The following is a 13,531-nucleotide window of genomic DNA, read 5'->3' as shown; positions in this document are numbered from 1 at the left end:
TGATAGTACAGTCTGCAATAAAAGGAGGATGCGCAGTGCTTGAGCTTTTATGTAAACAGGTTGCCATGCTAGTACATTTGTGCAGTTGATGACACTGGCCACTGCAACATATACAAAATAGAACATTAAACCCAGGAATTAGAAATGTACAGTGTGAAATGTAAGATAAAGAATACCTAAAATTTCGAGTGAATGAGCATCGTAAAATGGTACAGTCAGGAATAGCTACAGCTTACAGTCCATTAGATCTGAAATACTGGTTATCACAATACAAACATGGATTATAATTATATTTATCACACATTTTTGTTTTCACAGTGAATTTTAGAGTTGTTACCATGGATAAAAACTTTTCACCACTTGATCAGCAGGTCTGGCATGTTTTTTTTTTTTTTCTTGTCTTGTCTTTATTTTTACATTTGTTCAACATGCAAACATGATGTTGGCTTTTAATCATATCAGTTTTACAAATTTGCTTTTTTACAGTATAGTTCAGTGGTACTTGAGGTAAGAACACAAAACCTTCTTCTGTACAGTCATTCATGACAAGCACAACACTGGCACTGACTGATTTTTGGATTGTGTTTTCAGTAATTATTCTGTATTTCTTCATTATTTATCATGATATGTGTAGCTGGCTGTAACTAACTGCACTTTGTGTTTGGTATTAAATAGGACAGTAACCGTAACAGAATTGGTCAATGGACAAATGTTTCTTCAACAAGGTGGATTTTGCAGCGTTCTTATGAATTTAAACCCGAGGAAGGCCGTCAAGGCATGTACAAACTGAAGGCTTATATTGGTGACAGGATGATCTCACATGATTTTAAAGTGAAAAAATATGGTAAGTAATAAATGATTTGCAATGTTTGCATGGGACACATTTCATACAAAATCAAAATGTGATTAATAATAACTATAACTTTCGTCCTCTGTAGTTTTGCCTAAGTTTGAAGTCACTGTTACAGCACCAGAGACAGTGAGCATAGATGATGAGTTAATGGCAGTTGAGGTTTGTGGAAAGTGAGTAGCATCTTTACTTAAACATATTAAAAGCATAAAGAAAATATTGTTTTCTTCCATCCATCTTTGACTTGTAAATTTTTTACAGATACACATACGGGCAGCCTGTATCTGGTAAATCATGGCTGAAAATGTGTCGTGATATTCTAAGCTACTCTTACAGACAAGACAAACACAGTCCAATATGTGTGAATGAAACCACTGAGGTTTGTCAGTGCAGTACCAAAAGTGACGTGAAATTTATTTCCTACATCCAGATTATTAAGACACTCTTAGGCATTGTGTTTGTGTTCATTCATTTCCATCAGATGAAAAGAACAGGCTGTGCCATCCATACCTTAGATGTATCTGTCTTTTTAAATTCAACATATGAGGATCAACTTGAAAATTCTTTTCATGTTGAAGCAACAGTAACAGAAGAAGGAACAGGTGATCCATTAAGTCTTGAAAGGAGAGTTTTAAAATCTGATTTCATTAAAATGCAAGTTTCAATTCTATTTGTATTTTACAGAGATCACCATGACGAAATCTGAATCTATATCTCTTACTTTTGAAATTGGCAAATGCACACTTACTGACCTGCCCAAAACATATGAACATGGATCAGTTATAGAAGGAAAAGTAAGTCTAAGATCAGGTTTCTAGTTTAACAGCATTGATATGTACAGAATCATTTATCTCTTCAAAATCTTATTTTTAACAGATAAAACTCAAAAATCAAAAAGGCACAAAAACAAAAAAAAAAGTTTTATATTCTTTAGGAGGGAGAAACCTGGTCCTCAAAACTGCTCCTAAATCTCACTACAGACAGCGATGGACTGGCCAGCTTCACTCTTAATACATCTAGTGTTTCTAAAAAAGACATTAATCTGATGGTATGACAGGTTGCTGCTCATCCACCAAGTGTTTGATCAGTTAATGTTTTGATTACATTAAAATATTTGGCACATTCTTTTTTTTTTCAGGCAAGTGTGTATCCAGCCTTTCAGCATCTTGGTTACAAAACACCTTTCTACTCTACGGATATAAAAACAGTTCAGCTTTTCCAGCCTGCCACTCCATACACCCCAACATTAAGTGAACTGATTATAGAGAATATTGAGCAACCATTAAAGTGTGATGCCGAGTTTACAGTGACCATCAAGTATTATTTTGTTGGAGAGACTGTTGAAGACTTCAAAACTGATATTGTCTATATGGTGAGAACATGTGCTGTATGTACATTCTTACACTGATGTATTAATTGTTTGTTAACAGTATTAACTGGCTTCACTGGTCAGTTTGTCATCGGAGTGTCATCTGTCTGTTTCAGGTCTTGTCCAGAGGAGTGATTGTTCATCATGGATATGAGAAGGTTGAAGTGAAGTCTTCTAATGGAGCAGCAAGTGGCACAGTGTCATTCAAACTGTCTATTGGTGCAGATCTGGCTCCTGCAGTGCAGATTCTGACCTACTGTGTACTGCCCAGTGAAAATGTTGTTGCTGGTATCAAAGAAATTGACATTGAAAAGTGTTTCAAAAACAAGGCACGTAAAAAAAACAAAACAAAAAAAAAACACACACACACACACCTGCCCATTTACACAATCACAGTCATTCTGATTCAATACTAAAATGACACACCTACTGTTGTCATCACAGGTGTCTCTGCAGTTTTCTCCTGCTAAAGCAGTTCCTGGTGAGAAAAACACTCTTCAGCTCTCAGCTCAGCCTGGTTCACTGTGCGGCCTCAGTGCTGTAGATCAGAGCGTCCTGATCCTGGAGTCAGGAAAACGTCTGGATACTGACAAGGTGAAATTGCTTTAAGAATCAGTGTTGATTATCTGTCTTAATAGTTGGAATATATGAATCTAGTGTCTACTATAATCATTATTATTGTTTAAGGTGACATGGGTGTTGAAGGGATAGTTTACCCAAAAATGAAAATTACCCCATGGTTTACTCATCCTCAAGCCATCCTAGGTGTATATGACTTTCTTATTTCAGATGAATATTATCAGTTATATTTAAAAAATATCCTGGCTCTTCCAATTTTTATAATGGCAGTGGGTAGTGGTCTAGATTTTGTAGCAAAATAAAGTGCATCCAATCCATCATAAAAAGTACTCCACATGACTCTGGGCGGTTAATGAAGGCCTTCTGAAGTGAACTGATGCGTTTGTATAAGAAAAATATCCATATTTACAATTTTATAAACCGTAATCTCTATCTTCCACTGTCATGCATGCTTCAAACAAAAAAATTAGAAGTACAAAATAAGGATTTGTAAAGAAAAATGTTGGACGGATTTCGATATAAGCCAAGAGGAGACTTTCTTTTGTTGTAAACAAAACTTAATTCTTGAGAGACTAGCATATTCTCACCGGAGCTTACGCTACAGCTACATCATCCGCTGGAACGCCACTCTCTCGTGAATGTGCATACAACAGTTAGCAGAAGCTAGAGATTACAGTTTATAAAGTTGTTCGTATGGATATTTTTATTACTCAAATGCATCGATTCACTTCAGAAGGTCTTTATTAACCCCCTGGAGCTGTGTGGAGTACTTTTTATGATGGATGGATGTACTTTATTTTGCTTCAAACTCTTGACAGCTATTCACTGCCATTATAAAAGTTGGAAGAGTCAAGACCTTTTTTTATATAACTCCCAACTGTATTCGTCTGAAAGAAGAAAGTCATATACACCTAGGATGGCTTGAGGGTGAGTAAATCATGGAGTAATTTTCATTTTTGGGTTAACTATCCCTTTAAACCTCATTTTCTTTCCCACCGCAACATAAGGATTAAGATGTACACTGACATGAATTATTTAGTGTGAATGTGGTCTCATCACAGATCTTCAACCTGCTGCCAGTGCAGTCAGTGTCAGATTATCCTTACAGCGTAGAAGATGAGCAGGAGTGTCTGCATGTGAGACCCCGTCGAGCTGTACTGACAGACAACGCCTTTGAATACTTAAAGGTAACAAGTGGATTAATATGTGTAACAGTGCAGTAGATTAGGTGAGTATCTACATGCATAAATATATCAGTGCATGTGCTTAAAATTCCTCTTATTCTGACAGCTACAAAAATTTGTATTTTATTTGTTACATTTAATGTGGTTCATTTTGCTGTTGGACAGAGTGTGGGGCTGAAAATGGCTACAAATTTGGCTGTGCGAGTCCCTCGGTGTCTGTTATACAAGGGCTCGGCTTATCACCAATATGAAAATATAGGTAATATCTGTTATGTATGTATGAGTTCATTTACCATTATTAAGCACAAGAGCGCACAAATGAATCTTTGTTTTGATTTGTCTGATCTATAAAGTTATTTAAATCAGCAGTTCTCAAAATTTGTGACATCAAGGTGCTGCTTGCAAGAGATACACCTCTCAAAAGTGTGTGTTGTGACTGACAGCACTCGTTGGCAGGTCGGGAAATGTCCTGCCTCTTACCATAGCTGCCTGCTGCGAGCTTGTCGAAATCAAATCAATTTGAGTGCAATTTAAACCCGGATGATTGTAAACACTCTAAGCTGGTCTGTCTTGGGAACACTAGCGCGTCTCTGACCTAGTAATAACACTCGTTGTCTTCTTTACTGCAGCTCAACCAGGTCCCATCCCATTCGTTGAAGTTTGTGATATCACAAATCCCCAAAAATATTCTATGTAGTCCAAACCAGTTGTTCATTTTAGTTTTTTAAGGTGATTTCTGTTAAATAAAATATCTCCTTTCGAATTGGACTTTGAGCTTTGTAACTTTGCAGGTCTTTTTTATGCTCAAACAGTGACATTACAGACTAGCTAAAGTTGAAAAAGTGAAAAAGCATAACAGCGCCCCTAGTAAATAAGTGCTAAAGTACACAAGCGCCATCTAGTGGAAATTGATATCATCAACTCAGATACCCTTTGTGACAGAAAATAGAAACTTTGATGCAGCAAATACAATGTTAGATGTATATGTTAGACAGATTTTTTTTTTCAATTCAACTTTATTTATAAAGTTATAAATTATTTATAGGCCCCTTGATTAAAAGAAAACTGATTTAAATTTATTAGAATATTACATTTTTTTTTGGAAATAAATAGTTACAGTATAAACTATAAAAGGGAAAATATCATCATGGTTGAAATTATAAAAGAATGTACTGTAGGTAGTTTTAATGTTGTGAACACAATGTTGTGAATATAGTTTAGATATTTCTGAAAGTGTTTAATGTTACAGAGATACGAGACAGTAGTTCTGTACTAAATTGCTATACTACATGTTGTGATTCAGGTATCACCTCATATTGTGTGCTTTTTTTTTGTAGTGATGTATGATTATAACATTCGATCTGGTACAGCGCTTGAAATGGAGGAAGCAGGCTCTTCAACAGACGGATGGATTTGGCAACTGGCTGCAGTTGGGTTAGTCACATTGTTATCTGTCAACATCATTTAACATCATATTAAAACCACAATAACTGCAATGCTTCTCTTGGCACTGTGCCTGCAATGAGATTGTGTTCAGAATACATAAATGCACATGTAAATGAATACATGAATTGGATTGCAAAGTTTAGGGTTCATATAAACAGAACTTTCATTGGATTCACTCGGACTGATTAAAATTAGACATACTAGAGATCTACTATGAATCAGATTATCAGTGTTTTATATCCGTGCTGAATGTTGTAAAAACAAAACAGCAACTTAAAAGTCCAATCAAATAGTGTTGTAATTTCAACACAGGGACTCTGGATCAGCTCAGGTTCCTGTCACGGTTCCTGACACAATCACCTCTTGGGACATGGAGGCCTTCTGTCTGTCCTCCAAAGGTCTGGGTCTGGCTCCTCCTGCTAAGCTGACAGTTTTTCAGCCCTTCTTCCTGGAGCTCTCTCTGCCTTACTCCATCATCCGTGGGGAGATCTTTGAGCTGAAGGCAACTGTCTTCAACTATCTGTCCAAGTGCATCATGGTGAGACTTCAGACTCAGTCTTATCCAATCATATCAAATATGCCACTAATCATGTGTGTTTGATTGACAGGTTAAAGTGACTCCAGCTCCTTCCTCAGACTACACTCTCAAAGCCTCCTCTGATGACCAGTATTCATCCTGTCTGTGTGCTAATGGAAGAAAAACATTTAAATGGATCCTCACTCCTTCTGTTCTTGGTGAGTTTTCCAGTCTGAATCATTGTTTCTCAGTGTTTGTGTCTGTTGTATCTTCATGTACATGTCTTGTGTTGTAGGAGTCTTGAATATTACAGTCAGTGCAGAGGCAGAGTCGTCCCAGACTGTGTGTGACAATGAGATTGTGAGCGTGCCACGGATTGGGACGCATTGACACAGTCACACGAAGTCTGTTTGTACAGGTCAGCGCACGTCAAACGGCTCTCAGACTTCATTTCTCCATGATCCTAATGCTGCTTATGTCAGTATGACGTGTTGATGTTACTGTTTTATGCTGCAGGCTGAAGGAACTGAAAAGACAAAGACCTACAGCTGGTTACTGTGTCCAAAGGGTTTGTCTGCAGACAATATTTAGCATCATAGTGTTTCTCTGCTGATCACTGATGTGTGTTTCTTTTTTTTGGTTCACAGGCGACACTTTCTCAGAAGAACTGGACCTGACTCTTCCTAAAGATGTGATAGAGGGATCAGCCAGATCCTCTGTTTCAGTCATAGGTAACATTGACATATACAGTACAAGCAGAAATGAGGAGTTTGTGTTTGTGTTTCTAAAATGTAGTGTTTCATTGGTGTTTGGTTTGTAGGAGACATATTGGGTCGTGCACTGACAAATCTTCACGGATTACTACAGATGCCTTACGGCTGTGGAGAACAAAACATGGCTGTTCTTTCTCCCAATATTTACATTCTGCAGTATCTGGAAAACACAGAGCAGCTCACTTCAGCCATCAGAGAGAGAGCCACAGGCTTCCTTAAGAGTGGTGAGAGAAATCAATCATATCAAGAGAATACTGAAATACTGAGAAATTAAGTCACAATACATTTGACTTCAGAAACACTTGATCAAACCAGAATATTTAAATTCAGGATACCAGAGACAGCTGAATTACAAACATACTAGTGGTGCATACAGCACATTTGGACACGGAGATGAGAATACATGGTAAATATTTGTAACTTTTCACTCTCACTTTTTTCCTACATAGTTACAAAGTTAAAATAAGTATTTTTACTTTACATAGACGGTATTTAGTTCCAACAATTTATGTATAGACTGTCAAATGATTAGTTGTGAGTAATCACCGACTTTTATTATCCAAAATAAAAGTCTGTGTTTACATAATATATGTGTGTGTACTGTGTATATTTATTATGTATATATACTGTAAATACACACATACATGAATATATATATATATATATATATATATATATATATATATATATATATATATATATATATATATATATATATATATATATAATAAATGATCATGAATCAATTTTCCAAACCGTGTTTCTGGCTTATCCTGAATCAATAAAGTACACCTGTAATAAGATTTTATACAGGGTTTACGCGGGTCTTTAAAAAGTCTTAAATTGTACTAGAAAGTCTTAATTATGATTTCAAGAGGTCTCAAATTTGGGGACGGAAAGACCAGAATTGCGATATGGCTGAATGTGAAGATTAAACTTCAAAAGGCTAAGATTTCATTGAATAAACACGAGCGCTGCACGTTCAAAGTCCGGTCTGCTGTTACTGGAGAAACAGTTATATTTCTACCAAATGCTCCACCTGTTGGCAGAGAATGAATGAGCATTTTCAATAAAACTGTTCTTTTGTTCAGCGATCATACCAATGCGATATCGACCCATGTTTTTACCCTGGAAACATGCAGAGCTTTAAATGTGAACTGGTGGATTGATAAGAAGACAATGCATAATAAAAATCTAAACATAGGGGTGTGCAATATGTATGGTCTGTGATAATATCGTAATTGTTGTTTTAAGGATGTGCGATTTGATATTATCGAGAATATCGTGAAAAGCAAACAAAACACCTACAGAATGCGTGCATACATTACATCAGCGGTTCTCAATTCCAGTCCTCAAGACCCCCTGATCTGCACATTTGTTATGTCTCTCTTTGTTAACACACCTGATTCAGCTCTTTAGAAGTGAGCTCTGTGCATGAACTGTGTTCCCACTGACATGGTCCCTACACAGTGTTCATTGCTCCCTACTACCTGAGCAGGGGAAAACTGTTGAAGTTTACTGTACTTCGGAACATTCATTCACGGATTTGCACTGCGCAACGTCTTCACACATGGACAAGTGTAACATCATATACCTCGGTAAATAAATACAATTTAAATTCACGTCTCGCACAATTCAATGCACTTTAAATGGAACATAGAAAAAACAATCATTCCAACCACAGCCACAGCGCTGTTTTGAGTCTCTGAGCAACACAACAGTGTTTCCTTCCTGAATTAATCAATTTCACATTTAAGGTACCTTTTCGTTTTTGAAAAAAATCTCACACATCAGTTTTCAATGTTTTATGTTTAAAATATCAAACATTATTTATGCATTTGTAACTGCAGGTTAAAGTATTTAATGTCCCCCAGAGCTGCATTAAACAGTTTGTAAATACATCTAAATGCCACTTCTAATGCCGCTTCTGTGTTTCCTCTGCATTGCAAAGATCAATTTTTATTGATACTGATTTCATTTGCTTGGTAATAGCCCAAATGCAAGAATTTGACTCAAAAGATGGTGCACACTTTAAAAAAAAAAAAATGGTTTAAAGGTAAAAATGCATGTAAAACTTGTTGGAAATGATTAATTTCTATCACTGCTGTGAACTGACCACACAGAATGTGCAGAATATAAAAAAATTCAGGATTCAGCTGTCAGCACAATTAGAGAAAAGATATCAGCATAATAACACACTCTATAGCAAAATATTGTCTGATTATCGTTATTGATAAAATCCCAGAAAATTATCGAAAATTAAAATTTTTTGTCAATATCACACACCCCTTATTTATGTTATTTAATTGATAATTATTTAGTGATAATTATTATTTTAATTAATATAACAATTAATACTTTGACTCATCCATTTTATTAAAAATGGTTTAAAGGCTGAAATGTGAAGTGTATCATTTAAATTTTTTTTGAAAACTTGTATCTGAACTGTAAATTATGTGTTTTACAGTCATTTTACAGTTTAATATGTAACTATGGACATTGCCCTACCCCGCTCATATGGTATTAATTTTATATGTGCAGGTCTTAAAACGGTCTTAAATTTTTATTAAAAATCCTGCAGAAACCCTGTTATATTCACACTATTTTAGACTGGTTCTGGTAGTAACTGCTGCAGAGTAGCCCAGTATCTGCGTGAATCATTATAGACATAAACAGAAAGAAAGTAGCTCAGGCTACAATGTTCATTCCGCAAGATGCATTCAGTTCTCTTTATTAACCGCTAGAGTGCAAAAAGTTATGGACTGCAGCTTTAAATATATACATGCATGCATAATAAATATACACAGTACATACACTTAAACACAGACTTTTAGTTTGGATGTTTTTAATCACAATTAATTGTTTGACAGGCCTTATTTAATCAACTGAATCAACTAATAAAATGATTTAAATGAAAACTTTCAATCACCAGGTTGACTGCCTTTGTCCTGAGGTCTTTTGGCAAAGCACAGAAATACATATTTATTGATCCACAAATTATTCAGCGTGCGAAGGAATGGTTAATAAGCAGACGAGATTCAGACGGCTGTTTTATCCAGCAGGGAAGACTGTTCAACAACAGAATGAAGGTGTGTTATAACTAAACATTATCACAGAAACAATTCCTATCTATCACAAAAATATTTTACCTTGTTCCTCTAATATATTCCAGGGTGGAGTGAATGATAATGTGACCATGACTGCCTACATTACTGCATCACTACTTGAACTGGAAACTCCAGTCACAGTAAGTTCATCTACAGGAAACACTGTATAAACTCATAGAAAATTAACACTCACAGTTGCTGTTTCTCTGTTTTTGTCTCAGGATCTTGTCGTTAGTAAAGGTTTGTCATGTTTGAGGTCCGTCATTAAGGATGTCAAAAACACTTACTCCACTGCTCTGCTCGCCTACACTTTCAGTCTGGCTAAAGACACAGACACTCGACAGCAGCTTTTCAAGAAACTGGAGGATGTTGCCATTTCAGATGGTACGAGATTTGTTTCTGATGAATTTCTGTTGTCTTTTCATGCTTGTTGAATTACTGGTGTCTCTTTTGTCCATGTGTCCTAAAGGGTCTCATCTCCACTGGTCTCAGTCTGGATCTGTTGACTCTGATTCTCTGGCCGTGGAGATCAGCTCATATGTGCTGCTAGCTGTTCTCACTGCAGATTCACTCACTACAGCTGATCTGGGATTTGCTAACAGGATTGTCAGCTGGCTTGTGAAGCAGCAGAATGCCTATGGAGGATTCTCCTCCACACAGGTGACTCAAACCACTCAAATCAAACACATGATTGCTGAATAATGAGTAAAAGTCACATTACTGAACACATTTGTTTCTCAGGACACAGTGGTGGCTCTTCAGGCTCTGTCTTTGTACGCCACCAAAGTGTTCAGCTCTGATGGCTCCAGCACAGTGACTGTACAGTCAGCAGCAGACACTCACCGCTTTGATGTCAATCAGGACAACAAGTTACTGTACCAGGAGAAGCAGCTGCAGAATGTTCCAGCCAAATACAGCATTGAAGTGAAGGGCTCAACCTGTGTGTCTGTGCAGGTCTGTAGTGCATTCTGCTTCATTGACTCACACTCAATCTTTCTCTTTGGAAAAGAGGTGGTTATTTTGCTGTAAGATTGATTAATTTTTGTGTGTGTGTGTTAACTCTATTAGGTGTCTCAGTTCTACAACATTCCCACTCCCACTGAAGCTAAAACTCTGAGCATTGATGCTAAGATTGAGGGAGATTGCAAAACATTGGAACAAAATTTCTTTTTGAACTTCTCTGTCAAGTAAAAAATACACATTTCTTAAACTTCAATTGATGTGATCCCTCCATCCAATTTTTTTTTAAAATCTTTCAAATGATTGGACAGAGGTGTACACTGAGTAAAAGCTTCATTAATAATCATAACAAACAGAAGTATATAATGCTTAACTACAGAATCGTAGGTTCATGTATCTTTTGATATGTCCATTAGAAAGAAAAAGAACTTTCAATGGCGTTTAAAAAGATAACAAATGAGTTTAATAGGATAACACATGATTACAATGATTGGTTGTTAATGTAGGTGTTTGAATGCTTTATTGCCGATACGTTTAAGGACTAACCGATGGGAAAACTTCAGTTCACATATCGCTAATGGTCCGTTTTACATTACAATGTTGTGAAATTAATCCGGGGATTATTATTTCCAACACTTCACCACGATCCATGTTATATATGCATTACCTCATATTGGGCGAGGATTCCAAACGCTTTTTTTGGCACCCTGAGGGCACTTCAGGAGGGGCGCCATTGTTATGGACTCAAACGAAAGTGAACCACTGAATCCCTACGCGAAGGGCCCGTCCAGAAGTCCGTTAGCAAAGGGAACCTGCGATGGTCAACTTCACGAAACCGGTTTCTGTTTTGACATGTGATCTTCCATTAGGAGATCTTGCACCATTTCAAAGCAAATTGTTGGTGATGTTAGGCACTACCAACGTAGAAGCATAGCTAATTAAATGTGTCTTTTTTAAAGGTGCCAAGCATTCAGTGATACAAATATTTTAAAGTTTCTCTGATGTCCCACAGAGTGTATTTGAAGTTTAATCTCAAAATACCCCCACAATAATTTTTTATAGTTTTGTGAAAAGGGTATGAGCCAAACGGTGTGTGCTGTTTTTTGTGTTTGTTCCCTTTAAGATGAAAATGAGGCTGGTGCTCTCGCCTCCCTTTTCAGAAGATGCAGAGCGTAAAGAGCTCATGCTCGAGGGCATACCGGTGAACGTGCACTATCTATGACGTTTTGTAGTATAAATACTGTGAGTAGTGTGTTCACACTGTAAATTCCAAAGAGAAAAAGTGCACTTTAAACACCCGGATGATGCACTTAAATCACCGAAAAAAAAGTGTGGAATGTACACTTCATGCACTCAACTGTCACAGCTTTTTATTACATAATCGAAGGGGTAGGGGCTATCAAGACTTCCATTATGAATGACAAAATAACCTTATATGATTCATACACTACATGGTTGAGTACCATCGTGCATAAGTACATAGTATATTAATGCATAGTATCATTTGGGACATATATACAAATCAAATATCCACATCACCTCCTCAATTCCCGTAATGCAAAACAACTACCCTTAACAAACATAAATTCAAACCATAAACCATGGCTTCTCGGGGCTTATTGCTTTAATCACAATCTGTAAAGCTCATATATTTGGTGTTTGTTTGCTGTGTAAACTTCTACTATTTGCACATCTTAAATCATTTATTTAATTATTGTTACGATGGTGCAGTACCCACTCTAAAGTGAACTATTCATCAGTGTAAATGTTAATAAACATTTCTGATCATTAGTAACTTATGAGCAGTCATTTCGATGGGCAAAAGTGTCCCAATTGACCACCGGAATTTACCCTAGGTTTCACTCGTCTCAAACACAGTTATTAATCCTGTTGTTTCATGTTTTTGCGAGTACTCTCAGTCAAAAGTTGAGATTATTCCATCATTTGTAAATGTTTAATAAAACTTTACTATTTTTTTGTAGGCATCCCCCCCTTGGGACTGGGCTGGTATCTTTTAGCGAGGAGTCTACTGTAAGCAATGTATTTAAGAGAGGGCATTACATAACATCATTGTACCCTTGGGTTGCAAAGCAGTTTCGTTATTTTATTGCCGTCAGTACTTACATTAGGTATACTTTTGTGAATCATTAAACAGAATATTCCCTTGAATCAACATCACAGAGGTGGGAAAAAAACTAGTTTCAAGAAATACTTAATTTTATCTTTATAAAACACTGCAATTTAAACAGATTGAATTGTTCCCTTATAGTTTATCAATGTAATCAACAACCCGGTACACTGCTGACCGCTTCACCTAAACCTTAAACCTACCCATACCATCAACCTGTCCCTACTCTACCGTGCCTCACACCTCAACAGCATGCCTTGTGCATGTGAAAAAAAAAACTTGTAATACATTGTATAAGATTCTTATCAATCATGTGTAGATTTGTCAAGGATGTTGCATTGAATGCATAATGAAGTAGGAAGTTTAATGGACATTGTGTAAGCATTTTATATTCTACATGAAATGTTAATTATTAAGTAATGTTTAATATAAATAGCATTTATTAAGTAAACATTAACACGCAGGCAATTATTCACCATATTTTGCTGAGATATATGAGAGGTATATAGGAACTAATGATTCATTAATTCAATACAAAATGTTTGATTAATGATTTATTAATGAAAGTTGGGGGGTTTATTATGAAGTGTTAGCTGCCAACTTCTACTTCTATTCTTT

At 36.3% G+C, this 13,531-nt stretch overlaps 1 pseudogene; it reads left to right on the top strand.

Annotated features, from left to right (window-relative positions):
* The first annotated feature begins 318 nt into the window (after nt 1-318).
* Nucleotides 319-11,016, top strand: LOC109103363 (annotated as a pseudogene).
* Nucleotides 11,017-13,531: the final 2,515 nt, after the last annotated feature.

The sequence above is a fragment of the Cyprinus carpio genome, unplaced genomic scaffold, assembly GCF_018340385.1.
Source record: "Cyprinus carpio isolate SPL01 unplaced genomic scaffold, ASM1834038v1 S000000845, whole genome shotgun sequence".
Lineage (NCBI taxonomy): Eukaryota > Metazoa > Chordata > Actinopteri > Cypriniformes > Cyprinidae > Cyprinus > Cyprinus carpio.
This window is presented reverse-complemented; position numbering and strand designations above follow the sequence as displayed.